Below are 23482 nucleotides of genomic sequence, written 5' to 3' on the forward strand. Positions count from 1 at the left end.
AATACTAGCCAGCAGACACAACAGACAGCAGAACTAGACCCGCAAGGATTTCAGTCTGCAATTACCAGACACAAAATGTTACAACTTCCACTAGCTACTTGAATATATTAGCGAAATAAAAAAAGAAGTTTGTAAATATGAGCAGGAAATAAGAGACTAGAAAAAACAATCAACAAGCAGATTTGGAAAATAATGAGCCAGATAAATAGAAGAATCAAAAAGAAAATGGATGGAATCAGTTGGCAGATTAAACAGCCTTTGAATCACAGAATACAGGAGATGAATGGAAGGCAGATTTGAAGAAATTATTCAGAGTTCAGCTCAGAGAAAAAGAGAGGTTAAGAGAAACAGAGAGCACGGGCTCCTGTATGGCTCAAGTCAGCTGAGCATCTGACTTTGGCTCAGGTCATGATCTCATGGTTTGTGAGTCCAACATCAGGCTCTGTGCTGACAGCTCAGAGCCTGGAACCTGCTTCAGATTCTGGGTCTTGCTATCTCTCTGCCCCTCCCTGAATCATGCTCTATCTGTCTGTCTGTCTCTCAAAAATAAATGTTAAAAAAAATTTTTTTTAAAGATACAGAGAGCAGAGTGAGAAGGTCTAACATAAGTCTAACAGGAGTTCAGAAGAAGATATTAGAGAGAATGGAAAAGAGGCAATATTCAAATAAATGAAAGGTGAGAAGCTTCCAGGACTGCTGAAAGACACCCATCTTTAGCTCTAGGAACCCTAATGGAACCCAAGCAGAATAAAGACAGAAAGGCCTCCACCTAGTTACCTGGTAATGGAAGCTGCAGAACACCAAAAACAAACAAACAAACAAACAAGCAAACAAACAAAAACATAAAAAACAAAAAACCAAAAGCCAAAAAACCCAAACAAATAAAACAATGCTTGTAACACAGCCAGAGAGAAATGCCAGGTTACTTGTAAAGGAACAGCAATTACACTGAAGGCCGACACTCTCAACAGCAGTCTCAAAGCCAGAAGCAGTGAAATAATGGCCTCAATGACCTAAGAGAATCTATTAAGTAAAGCTATCTCTCAAAATGGAGAGCAAAATAAAGACACTTTCAAGCCAACAAAAGCCAAAAACCAAATCAAGTCAGAAAAATCTTTGAGAATTTACAACCCACAGGGTCTCACTAAAGGCTGATGCTAAAGGATTTATTTCAAGCAAGCAGAAGGAAAATGATCTCAGATTCGTGAAATAAGGGTAAGAAAAGATAATGATAAGTATGTAGATACATCTGTATAAACACTATGTAAAACTGATGTCTGACTGGCAGGGGGGAAAGCCAGGATAGAATGAAAACACAGCATAATAATTACATAGGGGCACCTTGGTGGCTCAGTTGGTTGAGCACCCAGCTTCAGCGCAGGTCTTGATTTCACAGTTCATGGGTTTGAGTCCTGCATTGGGCTCTACACTGACAGCTCAGAGTCTGGAGCCTGCTTCAGGTTCTGTGTGTGTCTCTCTCTCTGCCCCTCCCCAGCCCACACTCTGTCTCTCTCTCTCCCCAAAATAAATAATCATTAAAAATTTTAAAAATAATCATGTATAAATTGGGAGAGGCTTTGAACTAGAATTGAATAGGTCGCCGGTTTTGCATTATTGGGAAGGAAGGTAAAGACCCTGATTAATTTTAGCCTTCGGTAAGTCCACCAGTTACAATAGCAACAAAACTACTGAAGGAACGGAGAGTGTATAACTTCCAAATAAGAAGATGGAAAATGGAATGAAGGAGAAAAACACCTCAATCTAGAAGAAAGAGCAGAAAAAGCTGCAAGTGTATAAAGGTGGTACAAATGCACCTCAATTCACCAATAATATACACTGATCCTAAATAGCACTCCCTTAAAACTTATATAAAACAAAAATTTTGGCACTACAAGGAGAAATGGACAAATCCTGTGCGAGATTTTTAAGACATTACTCTCGATAATCGATAGATTAACTGGACAAAAGTAGACAGGACGTATTATAGGGGACTTGAACAGTATAATGGATTAATTTATTTTGATGATCCTATACAGAAAATTATACTCACTAATTAGAGAACACACATTTTTTCAAGCACTCCTGGAACATTTAAGGAAAAAGATGAAAAGAAATAAAATATAAAAAAGGAGCACACAGATGGGGTTCCATGCTTATTTCAAACTCTCTCCAAGGACCCAAACTCGATTTTGTCTTGATGTACCTCAAGTCTAGCACAGTGACTGTCCCAAAGGAGGCTCTTTATTTTTTAATTTTTAATTTTATTTATTATTATTTTTCAATTCACAACCAAGTTAGTTAGCATGGAGTGCTGTAACGATTTCAGGAGTAGATTCCAGGGATTCATCCTCTACGGAGAACACCCACTGCTCATCCCAACAAGTGTCTTCCTTAACGCCTCCTGACCAGTTAGCCCATCGCCCCTTCCAGAAGCTCAGTTTGTTCTCTGCATTTGTCTCTTATGTCTTGTCCCTTCCTTGTTTTTACATTATTTTTGCTTCCCTGCCCCCAAAAGAGGCTCTTTAAATGGAGTGAAGAAAGAATGGTGAACGAAGGATTCTCTGCTGAGGAAAGCACAGGTTGGCCAACTGGGAGGGCCCCCGCGGAAGCCCTTTCCAACACGGGGAGGGGCAACAGGACAAGGTGAGTGGGGCCAGTCTCCAGGGAGAAGGGCGGATACAAACAGAGAGAGCAAAGTCATGACAGCCTTCTTCAAATGTGAAGAGACAGTCACGTGGCAGAGGTTTTGAAAGTCCAGTCCCTATGGTTCCAAATGGCAGAGCAGAGCAGAGCACACAGCAATTCCAGAGAATTTGTCCCCAACTCGGAGGAATGTTCTAACAATTTACTACTCAACACTGGTTAGGAACTGACCTGGCTGATCTTCTTCTTTTTTTTTTTTAATATAGTTTATTGTCAAGCTGGTTTCCATACAACACCCAGTGCTCATCCCAAGTGCCCTCCTCCATGTCCATCACCTGTTTTCCCCTCCCCCCCCACCACTATCAGCCTTCAGTTTGTTCTCAGTATTTAAGACTCTCTTATGGTTTGCCTCCCTCCCTCTCCTTAGATATTTTTCCCCCTTCCCCTTCCCCATGGTCCTCTGTGAAGTTTTTCCTGTTCCACGTATGAGTGAAAACATATGGGGTCTGTCCTTCTCCGCCTGACTTATTTCACTTAGCACGACACCCTCGAGGTCCATTCACTTTGCTACAAATGGCCATATTTCATTCTTTCTCATTGCCATGTAGTACTCCATTGTATAGATAAACCACATCTTCTTGATCCATTCAGCAGTTGATGGACATTTAGGCTCTTTCCATGATTTGGCTATTGTTGACAGTGCTGCTATGAACATTGGGGTACATGTGCTCCTATGCATCAGCACTCCTGTATCCCTTGGGTAAATCCCTAGCAGTGCTATTGCTGGGTCATAAGGGAGTTCTATGGATAGTTTTTTGAGGAACCTCCACACTATTTTCCAGAGTGGCTGTACCAGTTTACGTTCCCACCAACAGTGTAGGAGGGTGCCCGTCTCTCCACACCCTCACCAGCATCTATAGTCTCCTGATTTGTTCATTTTATTGGCTGATCTTTTAAGATCCCTTACGATCTTACATGGGACAGGAGGCTGTCTGGGATGTCCAGCCCACAGACTGACTGTCTTTCTAATGCCTTTCTTCCCAGAGATTTCCTCATCCAAATTTCCCTGGATATACGATCCCTAAAAGATCTGCCAAAGATCTCAGATGCAGGAGGTGGTGGAGGCATAATGAGAACTGTAGGCCCCAAATCCTCAATTCAGTGTCCTTTCTGCTCCACCAATGGCCTCTCCGTGAACTGCAACGAGCATGCTTTGCCCTGCTGGGCTGACTGGCACTGTCCATGCCTACCCATGTGCCAGTAAACCCCATTCTCCCAGCACAAGGTGTAAGATCACAAGAGCACAGAGACTTAGAATGACAATGCCTGAACCTTCCAGAAGGGAAGCAAGCTCACCTTGACCTCCGCAGCAGATGGCTGAGTTGGGGGCTTGGCTCTGGGGGCTTCTCCTGCGGCAGGCCAGTCATGCTGCTCTCATGCTGCTGGGCAGGTGGGAAGAGGAGGCCTGGTTCTGTGGGGAAAAGATCAGGAAAGATCACTCCTTCATCGTTCGCTCCTAGCTCTCCATCACCAGCCTGCAGGGGATACTGTCCAAAAGCCCAGGGACTTCCCGACGCTGGCCTCACTCTCATGTCAGTAGGGAGCAGGTAGGCATGGATGAGACAAATATTTCCCAGGCCCTATAATGTGCCAGGCAGGGATCTGAGGAACTAGGCTACAAAGAAGAATTAGATGCACTCACTGTTCTCAAAAAACAGGCTAGCAAGAGAGAGACGGAGAGAGACAGAGACGTGCACATTTCATTACAATATAATTTGGTAAGTGCTGCGATTTCCCCAAATTCATTCAACAGCGTACCTGTCCCACAGGAGAGCAGAGGCGGCTTGCACGTGCTGCGCACAAGACTCCCCCAAATGCTTGTCAGGAAGGATGAGCTGTCTTTGTTTCTGTTTTAATTTCCAACCCACCGCCAATGCCAACACTTTTATAAAAGGTAATAAAAACAAACTGGTAGAAAAATGATGCGGAATAAAATGCTCCTCCAAAGCACCACCCCTCAAATTATTCGATTCGGCCGATGGCCCCGTCCAATCACTACAGAAATTCCTAAGTGCTTGCTTGGGGCGCCTGGGTGGCTCAGTTGGCCAAGCATCTGGCTTCGGCTCAGGTCATGATCTTACGGTTCGTAGGTTCGAGCCCCATGTCGGGCTCTGTGCTGACAGCTAGCTCAGAGCCTGGAGCCTGCATCGGATTCTGTTTCCCTCTTTCTCTGACCCTCCCCTGCTTGCGCTGTCTCTCAAAAATAAATGAAAAACATTAAAAAAAAACTAAGTGCTTGCTTGCCATCTCTGTACTGGTCTTGTGGCCGGGGAAGCCACCTGCAGCAAGTGTCGTTCCAGAGACCACAGCTGAAAAGCACCGCCAGCCACAGTACACGTTTGTGACATGGAGTCAGGCTTTCCCAAGAAGTCTGGCTGGTCTCTGGGTTCAGACAGAGTGGCTCGCTGTACGGTTGATGTCAAATTCATCAGATCAGAGAGTCTCTCTCCAGGCCAGAGGGCCACAGCAGAGACTTTCAGGAAAAGCGTCGGGGACAGAGAGAGTGGAACTTGCCGGATTCTGGTCACAGAGCACGGGGCTCATGGTCAAAAGTTGTGTGCCCTGCAAGGACGCCAAGCCTCAACTTCCCAACCCTACCTATGGCCACCCCAGCCGAAGCCACGACCCTGAATGGGAAGGACAAAGTGCTATCGATTACAATGGACCGGGACATTTCAGACAATAAGTCAGTTCCGAGATGTCAAGGGGGCTGCTGGGGTTCCTTCCTACTATTTAATGCCATAAAAATGATTTTTCTTAAAAGTTGAGAAATCCTTTGTCTGTAACAGCCAGCTCCCCCCAAAAACCTTTAAATGCCTATTGCCTTAATACTTGAGGGAGAGATTACAAGTCATTTTCACCCATTTGAATGTTTAAGAGAAAATGTTCGTTCCTCTACACTTTCAGCTTTTAAGTAGTTCTTATTTTAAACTTTAGAAGATAAGTCTAACAGAAGAAAAACTTCTCTTCTCAAGGTCTTTTTTTTTTTAATGCAAACACTCATATAGCCTCGCTCCCGCCTTCAAATGCTAAATCATCTGCAATTTGGGAGTCCGTCGCTCATGAAATTCCAGCGATAAGCCATCATAAACCATCCTATAGCAACAGAATGCTTTTGAAGCCAAGCCTGTGATGTTACAAAGATTGTATATCATTATCTCTGTGTGGTGGTGAAGGGAAGGTTGTGAGAATAACTGTTTATGTACAAATAAGTCAGTATGGGAACTGGCAATTGGAGAGGCAGACATGAGCCAGAAGCGAGCCTGTGGCATGGGGTGGGGAGCAGGGATGGACTTCACTCAGTTTCCATGAGTAACTTCCCTGATGTGGCCAGAGTCCCTGGAGCAGGCTGTCTCACAGGCAAGAGCTAAGCTCAGACGACCAGAAAGTCCAATGGTCATCTATGTCCAGGGGCTGAGCTAGCCTCCCCTTCTCAAGATGGGTTCTCCTACAGAGAGGCCCAAGACAGACATGTAAGCAGGTAATTACGACCTCCCTACCCTGTTTAAAGAGCATATTGGGGCGCCTGGGTGGCTCAGTCGGTTAAGTGTCCGACTTTGGCTCAGGTCATGATCTCACAATTCGTGGGTTCAAGCCCCGCATCAGGCTTTGTGCTGACAGCGAGCTCAGAGCCTGGAGCCTGTTTTCACATTCTATGTCTCCCTCTCTCTCTGACCCTCCCCTGCTCATGCTGTTTCTCTCTGTCTCAAAAATAAATTAAAAAATTAAAAAAAAAAAAGAGCATATTGGCGGGAGCTAAGGGAGAGAAAGTGAGGTTAACTAGCTCAACCCATCTCTCCAACCATTCATTCATCCATCCAACGGTGACTGAGTGACTAGCATGTCCCAGGCAAGTGCAAGGCACTAGGCAGAGAATAGTTGAGACCAAAGTGGTCCCCGCCTTCATGGAGCTTCTAGTCTAGTGGGAGAAACATTTTATCAGCAAATTAGAAATAACTGGAATCGTGATATGCTCTAAAGAAGTATGGCCTCTGCTATAAGAACACGTGACAGGGACAGACCTAGCATGGAAAAGGGTCACTGGCATCAGTCTTTAATCTGAGGCCTAAGAAGATATTAATGAAGCCAAACAGGGAGGGCAGGAGGGAAAAGAGAGAGAGAAAAGGTGTTGCCAGCACAATAAACAGCCTGGGCAAAGGTCCTGTGGTGGGAAGGAGTATATGGCATGTTTTAGCTAAGAAAGGAGGCTTGTAATAAGGATCCCCCCGGCTCTCGGCCTCACACCATGCTTCAATCACTGTGGTAGTCAAGGCAAGAATTCAAGATGTGCAGGTTTTTCAAAAGTGTCTGAAAAGGGGCGCCTGGGTAGCTCAGTTGGTTAAGCGTCCAGCTCCTGATTTCGGCTCTGGTCATGATTTCACGGATCATGAGTTCAAGCCCCACGTCAGGCTCTATGCTGACAGTATGGAGCCTACTTGGGATTCTCTTTCTCTCTCTGCCCCTCCTCTGCTTGCTGAGTTCACTTTCTCTCAGAAATAAAAATAAATAAACTTTTTTTAAAATGTGCCAAAAAAGTTATGTACAGCAAGCCAGGAGTATAATAAGGTGCACTGAGATAATACATAAGGTACAACTCTCTCTCCTCCTAAGCTGGCATGAGGCGTCCAAAATAGGGGCCACCTTGCTCTCTCCCTACAATTTTTGACCAAGTTGTTGTTACCTATTTTCTTTTCAGCCTTGGGTGACTTGGCTAAATCCAATTTTGGCCAGTAGTAAAAATTAGTTGGTCAGTGCTGATAAGACAGACACTGTGTGGGCGTGGGGGATATGGACACGCATTCCATTATTAAGATTATTGCTACAGAAACATCCTGAAGGGGGAGGGGTTGTACTTTAAGGAAATTTATACAATTTCATGCATGGACCAGAAGCTTTGGGGCCAAGCAGACTTGGGTTCAAATCTGACCCTGTCTCTTCATGGCCATTTGGCCTTATCCTTCCATTTTTAAAAAACATCTTAAATATTTATTTTGCAGAGTGAGAGTGTGTGAGCAGGAGAGGGATACAGAAGGAGGGAGACACAGAATCTGAAGCAGGATCCAGGCTCTGAGCTGTCAGCACAGAGCCCGACACGGGGCTTGAACTCACAAACCATGAGATCATGACCTGAGCTGAAGTCGGACACCTAACTGAGCCACCCAGGCACCCCTGGCCTTGTTCTTCTAGAATTGCCTCCTTGCAGGGGTCTCAAGAGGATCAACAATTTCAGTCAGCACACAGTCACAGACCCTGCATAAGGGGTGGCATTACCATACTACACCCTCGTGAGTGGGAAGCAGGGGCCGCCATTCCCCTCCCTCAGTGGGACAATCCTCAGTAGTCCACAAAATGGTCTCCCAGCCACTAGTGGGGCCATAGGGCAGCTTTGCAAGGACACATGGGCCACCCATCAGTAGCCGGCTGCCCAACGACTCCCTGTTTCTTGGTGTGTGCCCTCAATGGTCCCCAGCCACCTCACTGCGAGTCCCCACTCCGCACCAAGGCTAACCGTCACTGAGTCACACCTCATCCGCCCCAGGCTCAGCTGCACCAGAGGAACCCAGATGGCCTTCCAGGGATTTATGGGTGGCTCCAGCCAGGAGCTCTGGGCTCCCACCATGAACAGCTGGAGTTCCTTGAGACAAACATTTGAGTCCCCTGATGGCTGAGGGGATGGGACCCCTACCACATCCTGAAGACCTACCAGGACTAGGCAGGGTGCTGGGACTTCCCAGCGATTGCCCTTGATATTTACAAGCATTCTGCAGAGTCACTGTGGGTATCACCACTTAACAAGTGGGAAACTGAGGCCTGCCGGCTTGCCTAAGACCACAGAACTTGAGCGGTGGAGCCAGAACATGAAGCTGGAAAGCCCTTCCTCTTTACTCCATTACCACACCACCTATGGGGACAGAACTCTTACCATCTCTCTCTCGTACGACCAAGGAGGGCACAGCCCTGGAAGGCTGCATGCCTTTCCGAGGATCTGCAGCCAGCCAGCCACCAGGCAAGGCCAGACTCTTCCCCCGGCCCCACACTGCTGCTTGGGCCTCTGTTTCCCTTCTGCACACCCATGGTGATAAACACCCCCTTACACACTGTTGTTAGAGTTGGGGGGGGAACACATATTTAAAGATCTGGGGGGAAGGGAAAAATTAACAGATGAAAACAAATACTTTAAATGGGTACTGAGAGGCTCAAGCCAAAGAGGGGGAGTCCTCCTCAGCCACAAAGCCGTCGAAAAGAAAAGCTCACATCCCCCTGGACCTGGTCGGGGAAGGTTTCGCTGGGGGAGCAGAGGGGACAGAGGATATACAAGAGCGAGCTTCTGAAATGGGAAGCAGGACAAAACGAAGTATGAAGAATTCCCTCTGCGCCACCCACAACAAACTAGAAATTGGCACAGACTTTAAAAAGAAGGGAAAGGGGAGGGGGAGGAGAAGGAAAAGGAGGAGGAGGAGGATTCAGTCTGCGGCTTTAATTTAAGAACAGCTAAGAAACAGTACAGAGAGTAATCGATGCAATGAGAAATCTCAGACCCCACCATTCCGTCAAATGAACGCTATGCAGGGACAGTGGTGGCATGGAAGATCTAATTTTCAAATGAGACAGATTCCCCCAACAGCCAGAGGAGGCCCAGAAGCTGTAGGAGAAATTCTCATTCTCCTTCCAAACATCTCTTCTTTTGGTGCCCCACTGCCACTCCCAATGAAGCCAAGAAAAGAAGAGCTGCCCGGCAGGAGGGGGTCATGCCTAGACCATTGTGAGACAGGTGGCCCGTGTGATCCAGCCTTCAAGCATCTGGTTCTTCCAGAATACAGAAGCTGGGCCATTCACATCAGTATCGGGGTACCTCAAGCACTAATAATGTATCAGATGGGCTCACTGTAGACCAACAGTGAAGAGCAGGCCACTATCCACTCTCCAACCTCCTTGCTCACAGCTCCAGCCAGCTTGTCTTTAGGGCTTTACACACGTGAGCTCTTTTCTACCCCAGGGCCTTTGCACATACCGATCTCTCTAAGATGCTCTTTTCTGAGCTCCCCATTCATTGACATCTAGTCAAGCTTTCAGGTAATAGCTTCAGTGAGACTTCTCTGACTCCCTAAAAACCTAAGGTGTACAGCCACACTCATCACAATTGCAATTAGTTAATTGTGTGATTCCCAAGTTGACTTTCCCCAGTCAGACTGTAAGCCCTTCTGTGGCATGAGCAATGTCTTTTCACCACTGTGTCCCATGGGCTAGCACTCAGCCGTTTTCAATCCTCATCACACATCAAAATCATCTGGGGAGCTTTAGAAACCACGGATGCCTGGGTTCTACCACAAACCTATTAAACAATAGTGTTTAAAGCTTGCCAAGTGGTTGTAATATGTGGCCAAGGCTGAGAACCGCTACTTAAGGAGGTCATGGGTGCTGGGCTTACATCCCAGAGCAGTCTTGCAGTGGCCCAGAGAGTTACAGTAGGACCCTGCTCCCTTTGCTTGTGTATACAATGTAGCATTTAAATGTTGTTTTCCAATCCAGAGATTAAATTTGAGGAAATTCCGAAAGAGGGAAACAAAATCCCCATTGTTAGAGAGGAATACTATTCCTTTCATGAAGTGCTCTCCATGCGGTCCCCTCCCCAACACACCTCTGTCCTCTCTCACCCTGCTTTATCACCTTTATCCTCAGAGCCGCAGGATTAACCTGATGTGTTCCTGAAATACACTTAAATATTGGGAATGAAATCCCCTAGCTCTACAGCGCAAAAGTCTGCAAAGTTTCACACGAAATTCTATGAAAACAGGAGAGTTCAAAGCCACTTTGTAGCAGGACAGGCTCGCTGAATCAGGCTCGCTGCCCACTGGTGATCAGTGTGCACACAAAAGTGCCCTCATCTCTCCCACTGTGCTCTTCGGCATGGTGGCCGCTGGCCACAAGTGGCTATCTCCATTTATATTAATTAAAATGAAATGAACTTAAAAACCCAATTATTCAGTCTTACTAGCCACATTTTAAGTACTCGGTAGCCTCGTGTGGCTCGTGGCTACCATATTGAATGGCACAGAACAGAGCGTTTCCATCACTGCTAAGAGTTTTGTGTGACAGAATTCTTCTCGAGCCCAGTATCCCTACCTTGGCACTAGAGACATTTGGGGTAGGATAATTCTTTGTTGTGGGGGAGGGGGAAGCTTCCAGCATATGGTAGAGCAGTGGTTCTCAACCTCAGCTGATTCTGCCCTTCGAGGAACACCTGGCCATGTCCAGAGACGGCTTTTGGTTGTCAGAGCTTGGGGAGTGTGGTGGGGGGTTTCTACTAGCATCTAATGGGCAGAGGCTGGGGTGCTACCACGTGTCCTGTGCACAAGGCAGTCCCCACAACAAGAATGACTTGTTCTCAGAGGTCAGTAGTGCTGAGGTAAGGAACTCTGCTCTGGAGTACTCAAGAAACACAGCCGTTCTCAGTTAAGCTGGTGGCAGGAGAGACTCACAAGACCAAAGCACCCCTAACCCTGTCCTTTGCCAAATTCAGAACACTGAGAACAACTGTCTAAACAAACAGGTGTCTATATTTGTCAAGAATGCAGAATAAGAAGTCCTGGTTTCCAGAATAATCTATTAATTCATTTTTATTTTCATTTATTTTTTATTTTAGAGAGAGAGGTGGGGGGTGAGGGGGCAGAGAGAGAGAGAGGGAGAGAGAATCCCAAGCAGGTTCCATGCTGAGCAAGGGGCTTGATCCCACAACCCTGGGATCATGGCCTGAGCAGAAATCAAGAGTTGGATGCTCAACTGACTGAGCCAACCAGGGGCCCCTCTATGAACTCATTTTTAAAATGAAGTTCCTGAACTTGGAATCCTAAGGACTGGGAGAGGCAGATATTCATTTCTGGCACTGTTGTTTGGAATGTGTGATAAATTCCATAGGAAACCACACTCTGCCTGTTAGTCGGGTGTAGATGTGCATTTATTCATTTGTGCATCTATTTATTTAGAAGTATTTATTGAGCACCTACTATGTGTCAGGTACTCTTCTAGTGTTGGAACCAGAGGAGTAAATACAAGAAACCAGGTCTCTGCCTGTGTGGAGCTGACTTTCTACTAAAGAAGGCCACGGGCACACAAGGAAACAAATACACCAGCAGAGGTAGGGTGATAATAACAATGCCAGGAAGGAAAAGAAGCCAGGATAAGAAGATAGAGCTGTGAGGGACATGGAGACTGCAGTCACCTCTCTGAAGAGTGAACAGGGAAGGTGACCCAAAGAAGTGACGTCTAGGCAGAGACCTGAATAAACCGAGGTTGAACAAAGCAATTTGAGGAGGCAAGAAAGTTCCAGGCAGCAGGAAGAGAGGGTGATGGGTCCTTTGGTGGTACGAGCTTGGGGGAGGGGGAGGAGGTTGGTAGAGAGGTCAGTGAGGCAGGCAGGGAGGCGCCAGGTGGGAGGGACAGGAAGCCACTGGATGACTCGAGCAGAGGAGAGATGGGGCTTGGTTAACATTTCACACAGAGAACGAACTATAGGACAAGAGTGGAAGAGGACAGACCAGTTATGAGGCTGCTACAGTCTTCCAAGCAAGAGATGACAATAACATCATTAATTAACCAATCAACAAAATCACTAATACCAATTATAGCTCTCTACTTGGCCAATGCTATTACTATTTTGTCTCAGATACATCAGAGGCAGATCAAGCATCATGTCCAAGCTACCTCTATGGGAAAATGCATTCTGAGTTCCAATTGGTCAACTTGGGTTTTAAGATGGGGACTGTGTGATCTGAGAAAAGACAACAGGCAAGGGAGTTGAGGGTTGGGAAGATTTGCAGGAGGAAGAAGTGAGTATTCTCCAATCGCCCCCTTTCTCCACAGCCATCAGAGAAGATGAGTCTGAGAGGGGCCTTCCCACCATAATTCTTCCAAGGGTTGTAGGGCAGCCAGGGGCTGAGACCCATTCTCCCGCGGGTAGCGGCAGGAGGGGAAAGGCTGGTGCTCTTGGAAGGATGGCACCGGAGCTGTGAATGAAGGGTGGCGCGGAGTCTCTTCCAAAAGCAGGAAAGCCTCTACTTCTGGGGTGTCTGAGGTTTCAGAGCAACACAGGGTCAGGGAAACAGCCGTGGAGTCAGCAGACTTAGGGCAGAAGAATCCAGCTGTGCCTCTTAGTGACTGCACAACACCGGCTGTGCCACCCGAGCTCCCTGGCCCCCTGGAAAAATGGAAACAAGACCCTGCCCCCCAGAGTGGTTACGAGGGGTCAGGTCAGATGCCGCTGGTTCTGAGAGGTACAACTTCCAGGCCACGTGCCCGAGCCGGGGCACATGTGTCTTCTGGACCAGATGCAGAAGCCACTCTCTTCCACAGGTGTGTCCAGATAATTCAGCTTTACCCTTGGAACGGGGCTTCTCCTGCATTAATTTATCTACCTGTCACCCATTCCCTGGGTCATAGTGCTGGACGTGTCATCTGGAAGAAACAGAGAGTAAGACACAGGCTCTGTCTCCAGGAACACAGGACCAGCAGGGCAGCAGGAGACACGAACACAGGTTCTTCTAACCCTCCTTTTCCCTTGGTGCGTGGTGGCCACTGCTCAGATAGCTTTCACACCTTTAGACCAGACCCACTGGCCTCCTGGGGCCTGCAAGCCTCATCCGTCTGCTGGAGGCTAGCGGCGTCCACCCTGAGGGGACACTCCAGGTGCTCCCCTCCAGACGGGCAAGCAGAGGCCTGACCGTTTCTCCTGGAGTGGAAAAAGATAGTGAGAAAAAGGAAAGGCTGGCTGGGTAGACAGGGAAGCAGCAGAAAAAGCGTTTGCCTTCAGCCCCTACTTCCTCCCTCCAGTGGACACGGCTCCAAGAAAACAGAGGAAGAAAAGACCAGGGTAGGTGCGGGCCACTCCTGACCCCCAGATGGCCCAGGGCTCCGTCTCCTTGAGCGCTTCCCAAGGAACATCTTCGAGAGAAGGCCCCAGCTCTGAGTCATCTGAAGCAGAGAGGAGACCTTGTAAAAATAACTCCAAGTATGAGGAACCTGTATTCACATTATTCATGAAACAAAGAACAAAAAAGCAGGGCAGGAAGCAGAGGAGGAAAGTGTCGCTCACATCAGTTTTCTTCACATGACAAGCAGCCAGGAGCTCACTCGCTGAGCCCCATCTCTCTCTCTCACACACTCTCTCTCTCCCCTCCTCTCTTAGAGCGATTACATAAGCTGGAGAGAGGGTCTCCTTGCAACCTTTTGACTCTCCTACCCAGCCCCCTTCAACTGCTACTCCCAAATCTAAGCCTTCCCGGTAACCCCTGACAGGATCCAGAGGGGCTCAGGCTGTGGCTTCTCCTGGTCGTCTCCTCTGACGCAGGGGTTCTCCTGAAGCCCCAAAGCCTCTGCCAAGGGCCGGGGGTGGGCTATTGGCACCGGGACTGAGAATGCTTTAGTAAACATACACTAAATGAAAAGGAAAACTCATAATCTCATCACTTTGTGAGACTCTTCCTTTTTTGCTAAACTTTTAAGAAACTATGGTTGAGATCACATTGTATATATAATTTTGCATCCTGTTTCTAATATCAGCCTTTTGTCATGTTATTAAAAGCTCTTTGTAAATATTAGCTTGAGCTATTGGATAATAATTCATTGAACATTATGGTTATGTTATGAGAAGCAGGAGCCTATATCCTCCATGGACTTATTTCACCTCAAGCGGATACTTTTAAGTGACCCCCAGAGCACAGAATGCAGCAAGAATCACCAATCTCTGAGCACCTACTACTCTGTGCCTGGGACTCTGCCTCCTGCCATGTCAGTTGGCTGGGAAGGTTAGGTGTGGAGCCGCCCAAGACCCTACTGTCACGTTGCAAGACTGATTCCCTTTCACCACACTCGGAACGTCCACGCCTCACTTGTTTGAGGGCCACATCCCATTCCATTCTTCTCCCAGGAACCAGGGCCTCACCCTCATTCAGTGGAGAGGACGCTCCAGGTCTGGGAAGCAGAAGAAATGGGGACAACTGAAAAGCTCCGACTGGTCATCAGGCATCAGAGTCGGCCAACTGCAGCCTGCAGGCTGGCCAGCCACCTATTTATAAAATGGCTTTAGTGGAACACAGCCACACTCATCATTTACATCTTGTCTATGGCTGCCTTCAGCCACAGTAAGCAGAGCAGCTGTGTCAGAGACCATATGGCCCACAAGCCTGAAATATTCCGGATTTGGCTCTGTAAGACCAAGCTTGCTGACCTCTGCGTTTAGAGGCCAAACATCCTCCAAAATCCATTCTCCCGCTACTTAGCTGAGTGTCGTCAGTCAGAAGCAGCTGCCCAGCCCGGGACCCCATCTGCCTGGCTCCTCCTGCAGCAAGATGGGACCTGTGACTAGTTCTCATCAATGGAACGCAGCCAAGGGACGGATGTCGTCTGGGGGCCATGCTGGTTAAGAGGTGGGTGAGCTTTGACCACCTTCTTTTTTCCCTTCCACCTGAATCCAGGGGCCTCCTGGGCCTGCAGTAGTGTTTTCCTCCTTTCTTCATTATTATTCCCCAGAAAAGAGCCTTTGTGGACACTTTTCCCCTAAGGGCCTTCCTCCATGGAAATGTAATAGCACAGATACCCAATATGTCTGTTTAGGTACCACGTATATTTGTGATATCTATGCATGGGAATATATGATTTTTTTTTGTCCCTGGGAACTAATTTTTGAGTGTGATATTGCTCTCCCTGGGAATGTATCCTCTAAAATATAGCAGAATCACAAGACAGAGATACCTCGGTCCCTGAAGAACTGTGTGGAGGAATGCCAGGCAAACCAGAACACTTGCATTTAACTGTTATAAGGGCAAGAAATAAATAACTGATCGTGTTAAACTCCTGAAAATTGGAAGACGAGCATGGCAACTAACATAGCCTTCGCAATGTCAATACAATGATCTTTTGTGATCATTTTTTAAAAAAGGATGTATTGGTTAGCTATGTAATATTATCAACAGGGAACCTCTCCTAAATCCCAAAGAAGTAAATTTAGGATTAAAAGCCTCGATTTAGGGGTACCTGGTAGGGTCCGACTTCAGCTCAGGTCATGATCTTGTAGTTCAAGGGTTGGAGCCCCACATCAGGCTCTGTGCTGACAGCTCAGAGGCTGAAGCCTGATTTGGATTCTGTGTGTGTCTCTCTCTCTGTCCCTATCCCACTGGTGCTCTGTGTCTGTCTCAAATAAACATTTTTTTTTTAAAAAGCCCCTACTTAGATGGGGGAGAGTTTAGCCTGTTAGCTCTAGAAGTGATATAATCAAAAATTTAAAACAGATTCAAGAAAAGTGGAGATTCCATCTCTATCAGGTGGAAGGGGGACCACACGTTAACTACACTCACTTAGATCCTTTCCATCTGGATACTGTGAGGATGAGAGTGAAAGAAAAAGTTTTTAAGAAGATATCATTTCAAATAATGAAGGGAACAGGTAAGGGTTACTGGGAAAGAGACTGTAACAACTCTGTAGAAAATAAACAGACTATGGAAGATTAGAAACTGATGATGCAGGCACGGGAAGCCTGAGCCTGGAGTGGGTGTGGATGTTATGGGAATCTACCAGCCTGGCAGAATGACCAAGAGGCTGATGACTCAGGGCAATGGAGGGCCGGAATCAAGATGTAAGGCAGAACCGGGGGGGATTACACAAAATCTGAAGTCAGAGGAGTTGAATCCTCCATGGACGGCTCATGGGGCAGTCAAGTATCTACTCTCCAAGCAAAAAAATGACATTTTCTTCTTTGAAGACATTGAATGGACCCACAGAAAAGATATGAGATCGAGAAAGCAGTAGAACTACACCTAGTAAAACGGTATAAGGAAATTTCAGAGGACAGCTGTGTAGCAGACCTCAAGAGCAACCAGGTCAAACTTGAGGAGAACAGAGAGGCTCTGGGAGGAAGGGAAGATATGTAAAATACCCAACTAGAGAGTTTGGGAGGGGAAAAAATGACAATATAATAACAAAAAATGGTTTTGGGTTTTTTTTAATTATTTATTTTTGAGAGACAGAGAGAGACAGCACAAGCAGGGGAGGGGCAGAGAGAGAAGGAGACACAGAATCCGAAGCAGGCTCCAGGCTCTGAGCTGTCAGCACAGAGCCCAACACGGGGCTCGAACCCACGAACTATGAGATCATGACCTGAGCTGAAGCCGGATGCTTAACCGACTCAGCCACCCAGGCGCCCCAAAAAATGGTTTCAAAAAAGGAAGCTAATGAGATACTCTTGGGGAAATAAGCTGTTAAAAAAAATAGACTCCTAATATATTATCACTTGGCTCCAAAGAAGATAAGAGATCAGGCATCAGGGTCACACACTTAAATGCCTTCACGGTGAGGCAAGTAAGTCAATGATCAGAGCAGGCTGGGTGTTCGAGCACATGTAGACACTGAATGAGTGCTGGGCGCTGTGCAAACTGGGCTTCCATTCAGGAAGTGAGACCATATGTGCCAGAGCTTCCAACTTTTAAAACAATACCCCAAACTCTAACACTTTTATGAAACCTCTATTTTAAAATGTTGGCTTAAATTAAAAAAAAAATCACCAGGCAAATCAAACAAGTATGTCCAAGGGTGGAATGTCCATACATAATTCATCATTTACATAGTCACAGTGTAACAGATCCTGCCTGCTGATGATTCAGGATTTAGGCTCAACCTCCAGAGAAAGCATAGAAGATTTAACAGCAATTACAAAATAAAAAGTGTAAATGTTATCAACTTTAATGTAAAGGTAAAAATAAAGATGAGAGAAAGTGAAAAATGGAAGGTAGCTGGGGTAGGAATACCAACATCTTCATCTCACTGAGCAGAGAATAAAGAAACATTGTTGTTAATGAACTAGAAATGTGATAGCAAGAATCTCACTTATAAGGCTAACCAAACAGAGGAACTATAAATAACAATACAACTATGTTGTGAGGATGTGGGGAGGGAGGTAGAGGTGGTATGAGGCAGCTAAATCATCACCTATCACAACAGGATGTAAGCTGATAATTTCTAAAATAGCACCTCATTTTCAAATATGGAGGTAAGTGCCAGAAGGAAGTAATTGAAAGAGTTAAAAGTGATCACCCCAAGGCAGTGGGACTGGGTTAGGGAGAGAAGGGGACCGGAGATTGTTATTATGAATTCTTCTGAATGTGCGCCCCCTAGCCCCTGCTCCCAGCCCCAGGGAAAAAAAAGTTTTTGAAAAAAAATGAAACAGATCAACTCATGGGGTTGACTATTGAGATAGCTATGTAGGCCTGCAAGCACACTCTGAGTAAAGTAGTGTAGATAGCACTCAGAAGGATTCAATGTAAATCATTTAATGAATGGGCAAGTTACAGAGTTATGGGGATGGGAACCAACCATATACGGTGCAGCGCTCAGAGACTAACCCCAGCAAGAAGCCCTTACCAACCCTAAGTTTGAAAGGCAAGGGGAGAAAATGGTGTTCCTGGAGCCCACTGAGGCTAGAGCTCTGGGAGAGGGGCTGAAGCTATAAAAAGCAGCCATTGCCAGAAATCAGATAAAGCAGAGAAGGAGCAAGAGGATTAATACCCTAACCTTTCTTCCTGTTCTTGAATCTCCTGGTGGCTCCTCCTGTTAGTTAAACTTAAATTCAACCCAGAAGATAAAGTAGTAGAGCAGGCCAGTGGATACAGTCCACAGAGGACAACCACCCCAGACACAGCAGGGCAGAGAATGGATCTGGAAGGTGGTGAGCAAAGAGAGAACAACCACATACATTCTCACACTCTCCATTATTACCTGGGAGTAAGAGAACACATTAGATACCCAGAGCAGAGCTAAGGGTGCGCCAGGAAGAGGTGATAAAGGATGTATCTTTTCCCCCCAGTTTTCATTAGTAAATATAGATGGATGACTTCCATTGATAGCCCCTGCATTTAGTCAAAGAGGAGAACCAAGATAAGAATCCATCAACATGAAACAAGAAGGCAGACCTACATAGAAAGGTAATGATATAATGCGGTCTGATGAATGTCCAGTGAAACGTGCAACCATACTTCTCTAACCCCCAAACCAGGAAGCAGCGCACCTCCCTAGGCTTTCCTAAACAGGAGAGGCTTGATCAGCCTTTGAAGGGTAAGTGAAATTAGGCAAACAGGAGAAGGCAGCATTTGAGACGTGTTTGAGGGAAGTGAGTTCGTCTGCTCAGTCACAGGAGGAATGAGAAACAAGCTGATCATCAGGCTGGGACAATGTAACAGAGGACCGGCATATCAGACTCAGGAGCTAAAACTCTGCATCTGGGACACGACATGCCAAAGTCTGCAGATCAAGTGACATGCCTGAAGCTGTAGAGAAATCACATGGGTGGAACGTTAACCAATGTCAATGACAGAGAAGGTGGGGACATGAAGGACCTGCTCCTAGTAGATGTTTAATATTTGTGGAAAGATGAGACGCCAAGAGCTACGAAGGAGAGGATGCACGTAAGTGAGCACTTAGCTTGTCATTTAAGCCTCACCTATAAGGTCATAACCTCTATTAAATTTTTTGTGAGCAAACCTTGCCTTTTCTCAGTAGTGGGAATAGTAAGCCCCAACTACCTGAGCTTGGAACACTTCTCTGAACTCATGTTTCCTGCTATTATTGTATGAAATCTCTTGAAGGCAAGAATGGTGACTATTCGCCTTTATGTTCCCAGATACTAGCTCAGGGCCTGGCCCATAATGAGTGCTCAAAAATGAGTGCCCCTAGATGGACGCACAGATGGATGAATGGATGGATGGTTGATGGATGGATGGATGGATGGTGGGTGGATGGATGGTTGATGGATGGTGGGTGGATGGATGGTGGGTGGATGGATGGATGGATGGGGTGACGAGCCTGCATCAGGATAGTAACAATGCAAATAAATGAAACAGAAGAATCAACAGCATGTGGATCTTCTCAGGATATGCAGACCTGATGCCTGTCTCTTCTGGAAAGTGGGAGATTATAACTTAATTGCTTTATGATTCTGCAAATATTCACCAGCTTGTGAGGGCATGTTTGGTTATTAACAGATTGTGCAAAAATTGGACACAGGAAACAAACCACGAATGACAGAAAGGTGGGTGGGGCCCAGGGCAAGAACCAGAGACCAAAACGCCCTCTTACATACCATTTCGGAGGATGAGGTCAGACACGTTGGCTCACTTTACTTTGAAGTTTTGGTTGTTTCATTTTTTATAGTTCATGTCAAGAGGACGAGAAGGAGCAAGAAGGCAATTTCCAGAGAACTGTTTCTCTACCACACACCAACGTCTCATCTATTACCATAGTCTTGTTTTTAACTAATGGTCTTGGCAAAAACCATAGAAAGCAAAACTGTGCCTTTACATCAGGTTCCAGAACAACACCAGCTGTTGAAATTAAACAGCCAGACTGATAGCCCAACGATGAATAAGAACGACTTCCTCCAAAAAGTGCCATCACCAGGCAAGGGCCTTTCGAGTCCGTGGACAATGCAACTCAATAGTTCCAATCAGGTGGAACTGCTCCCCTAGCTAGAATTCTAGCTAGAATCTTTGGGACAGTTAAGAACCCTGTGGAGATACTATAAAATGCCTACAAATAAGGGAAGGGGGTGGAATCTGATAAAAAAAAAAAGAAAACAATTGAGTACCACCAGGACAGAGATGAGCAGTGGCTAATTCTCTACCGTTCCTACAGTCAGGTATCAAAGTGAGGATGCCCAATGATGTCCTGCATCTCTCTTTCCCTATGTGTGTCCCCAAATAAGTTCAACAACAAAATCAAGAACCGACAGCAGTAGCTGGGTCTTTATTCACATTTTACAGAGAGGAAATCTGTGTAAGAATTTGCCCCAGGATCTCAGAGAGGAGTCACGGACCCAGCCTGATCTGGAACACCGGTCTCCTGTTGACTTCACTGTAAGGACAGAGACCTGACTCTTCTATCTCCAAATCCTAGCACAGGGCTAGTCCCAGTCCGTAATGAGTACTCAAAAAACATTTACTGAATAGATGACTCCTGGTGCCAAACTACTACATTAGCCTTTCTCGGACTTGATTTCTTTGTCTGTAAAATGGGAATAGCAATATTCTCATAGGATTAATGTGAGAATCAGAAACATTCACACATATATAGCTTTTACAACACTGCCTCGCATGCAGTTGGTACTCCTTAATGTTAACTGTTACTATTATTGTTGATGATACACCTCGAGGAAGAAGAGTAAGGTAACATGAGCGAGAATGACATAAGTGGGGCTGGGGTGGCGGCGTACCTTAGCTAGGGTTGTGGGGAGGGACGTCCTCTAGGACGTGACACTGGAGTGAAACCTAAGTGATGGAAAGGAGTCAGCCCTGCTGGAAGGGGTGGGGGGGGAGGGCAGGGAGGCAGGGGATATAGGGGGGCAAAGACTTGGAGATGGGAGTGAGCCTGGTGTGTCTGAGGGGCAGAAGGAAGTACCGGTTTTGTAATGGTCACAGTCCATTTTATTATGGTTTTTACATCTCATTCCTATTCCTAATTTTTAGGAGGAAATGTGGAATCACCCATCTGAATAGCCACCCCATCAAAGGCAAAGTCATAAAGGCCATTCCGAAGGTCTGAGCAAGGTATCTTGAGTAGGTCTGAAGGTCCCACTTTGCTGAAAGTTTTTTAAAAAAAATCCCTTCAGTACTGTTCACACATTTCTAAAACAGATCTTAATTCTAGCCCATGAACCACTGGCTGGGGAAGCCAAGGCTCCAAGCCACCTCGGCCCTGGAAGTTCCCAGCTTCTGTTCAGCAACAGCTGCTGAGAGCAATTTGCCAGCACCCTCCCCCGTCGGCCTCCTCTCTGAGCCTCGCTTACCAGGAGCAAATCTGGTAAATGTGGAGGAAAGAGGCAAGTCAATACGGTAAACACTGAGGAGAAACACAAATTGCAAGGTACAGCCACCGCACGCTGAAACAGCAAGGTCCCGTTTTATTTGAGGCTATCCTATGCTGTTATCACAAGCAGCCTGAGCTGAACCAACTCCTGTGAGCCCTTTAAAGCCATGGTCCCCCTGGTCTCATCCTGACTTTGTTTTAGGCTTAGAGCAGATTGGGACAGGAACGGCCCCTCCTCTTAACCACACAAGCCCTAGTGAGCAAGGCTGAGGCCAGCTGTTGGCAGGAGAGATCTGGAGCTGTGCTGGCCTGAATCATGTCCATACCCCTCATGACACTGGCCCTTTGCCTTTGGATCTCCCCAGTGTGAGGTGGGTTCTGGAACATTCCAGCCAGTGACTCACCAGGGAAAGAATGCTGAGTCCCAGGCAGGGGCTGCCTCTTCCCCAGGACCAGCCTCCCACCCCTATGGGTAGCGAAGCAGTCCCAGGAGAACTTTCAGTCTTGACCTTGCCCTCCCTCTGAAGGAACTGAGGACCACACCTGGACCTCAACCGCATTAACATCTGCAGCCAGTCCACTGCTCAGGCCCCAGCAATCAAAGTAAAGGAAACCCAGGCTAGCTCAAATGTCAGGTAATCCAGGAAGCGCACCCAAAAGGTGACAGACTGATTCATTTTACTGTTCCAAATTTATGAGTTGTATGTGTAAATAAACAAAAAAGGGTAAATAAGATGAAATGTCAACAAAATAAACAATTTTCCATATGTCAGTGCACATCCTTACATAGAAGGAGAGCATAAAAATCAGTAAGAAAATGATAAACCACACAAAGAAAGAAGTGGGTTTGAGGCCATCCATGAAAGAAGAAATAACAAAAGGCAAAAATACATGAAAAATTGTAAACCTCAGGAGAAATCAATAGAGTGCAGACTGAAAGAACCTATCAAATTGGGAAGTATCTTTAAATGCTAGTGCAGTGTTGACAAGAATGTGGCGGAAAGAAGCATGCTCACACATGATGGTGAATTGGCCAGTATCTATCAAAGCTTTAATGTACATGTGGTCTGAGCCAGAAATCTATCCTGTAGAATGTTCACATTACATATACACAGAAATATATGTCACGTGATCTCCAGCATTGACAACAATGTGGAGAAGTGGGCACATTCACTACTGCTGGTGGGAATGAAAATCAGTATCCTATTTATGAAGAGACATATAGAAACAGGTGCCAGAAACATCTTAAAGTTTTACATGTCCTTTGATCCAAAAATTCTACTTACAGAAATCCACCCTTAGGAAATCATTGTGAATATCCCTAAACATTTAGTACATGGATGTTCATGTGCTGTTTTTTTTTTTTAAGTAAACGGTTTATTACCAAGTTGGTTTCCATATAACACCCAGTGCTCTTCCCCACAAGTGCCCTCCTCCATGACCATCATCCCCCTTCCCCTGCCCCCTCCCTCTTCAGCCCTCAGTTTGTTTTCAGTATTCAAGAGTTTCTCATGATTTGCCTCACCCCTTCTCCCTAACTCTTCCCCGCACCGTTCCCTTTCCCATGGTCCCCTGTTAGGTTTCTCCTTTCAGACCTAGGACATGTGCTGTTTTTAATGGGGGCTCAAAACATAAATGGGCAAAACACAAGACCAGACAAACAGAAGCTACGGTCAGAGAATGGAATACTACGAAGTTGTTAAATTATACCACAGGCCTTCTGGTTTAAAAATGGAAGACTGGAGTGCCTGGGTGGTTCAATTAAGCATCCGACTTTGGCTCGGGTCATGATTTCACAGTTGGTGGGTTTGAGCCCCACATGGAGCTGTCAGTGCGGAGCCTGCTTAGGATCGTCTGTCCCCCTCTCTCTCTGCCTCTCTCCTGCTCTCTCTCAAAAATATATAAATAAACATTAAAAATTAAAAAAAATAAAATA

The 23482-nt window shown here is 46.2% G+C and overlaps 1 protein-coding gene across 18 annotated transcripts in view; it reads right to left on the bottom strand.

Moving 5' to 3' along the window:
• The window catches only part of TRERF1 (transcriptional regulating factor 1), a 207331-nt gene that overhangs the window by 65680 nt on the left and 118169 nt on the right, over positions 1-23482 (bottom strand). For all 18 annotated transcript variants that reach the window (XM_029943410.1, XM_029943407.1, XM_029943409.1 and 15 more), the window contains one exon: positions 4000-4114. The gene's annotated coding sequence lies outside the window, so the exon portion shown is untranslated. The remainder of the gene's footprint in view (positions 1-3999; positions 4115-23482) is intronic.

The sequence above is a fragment of the Suricata suricatta genome, chromosome 7 (genome assembly GCF_006229205.1).
Source record: "Suricata suricatta isolate VVHF042 chromosome 7, meerkat_22Aug2017_6uvM2_HiC, whole genome shotgun sequence".
Classification (NCBI taxonomy): Eukaryota; Metazoa; Chordata; class Mammalia; order Carnivora; family Herpestidae; genus Suricata; species Suricata suricatta.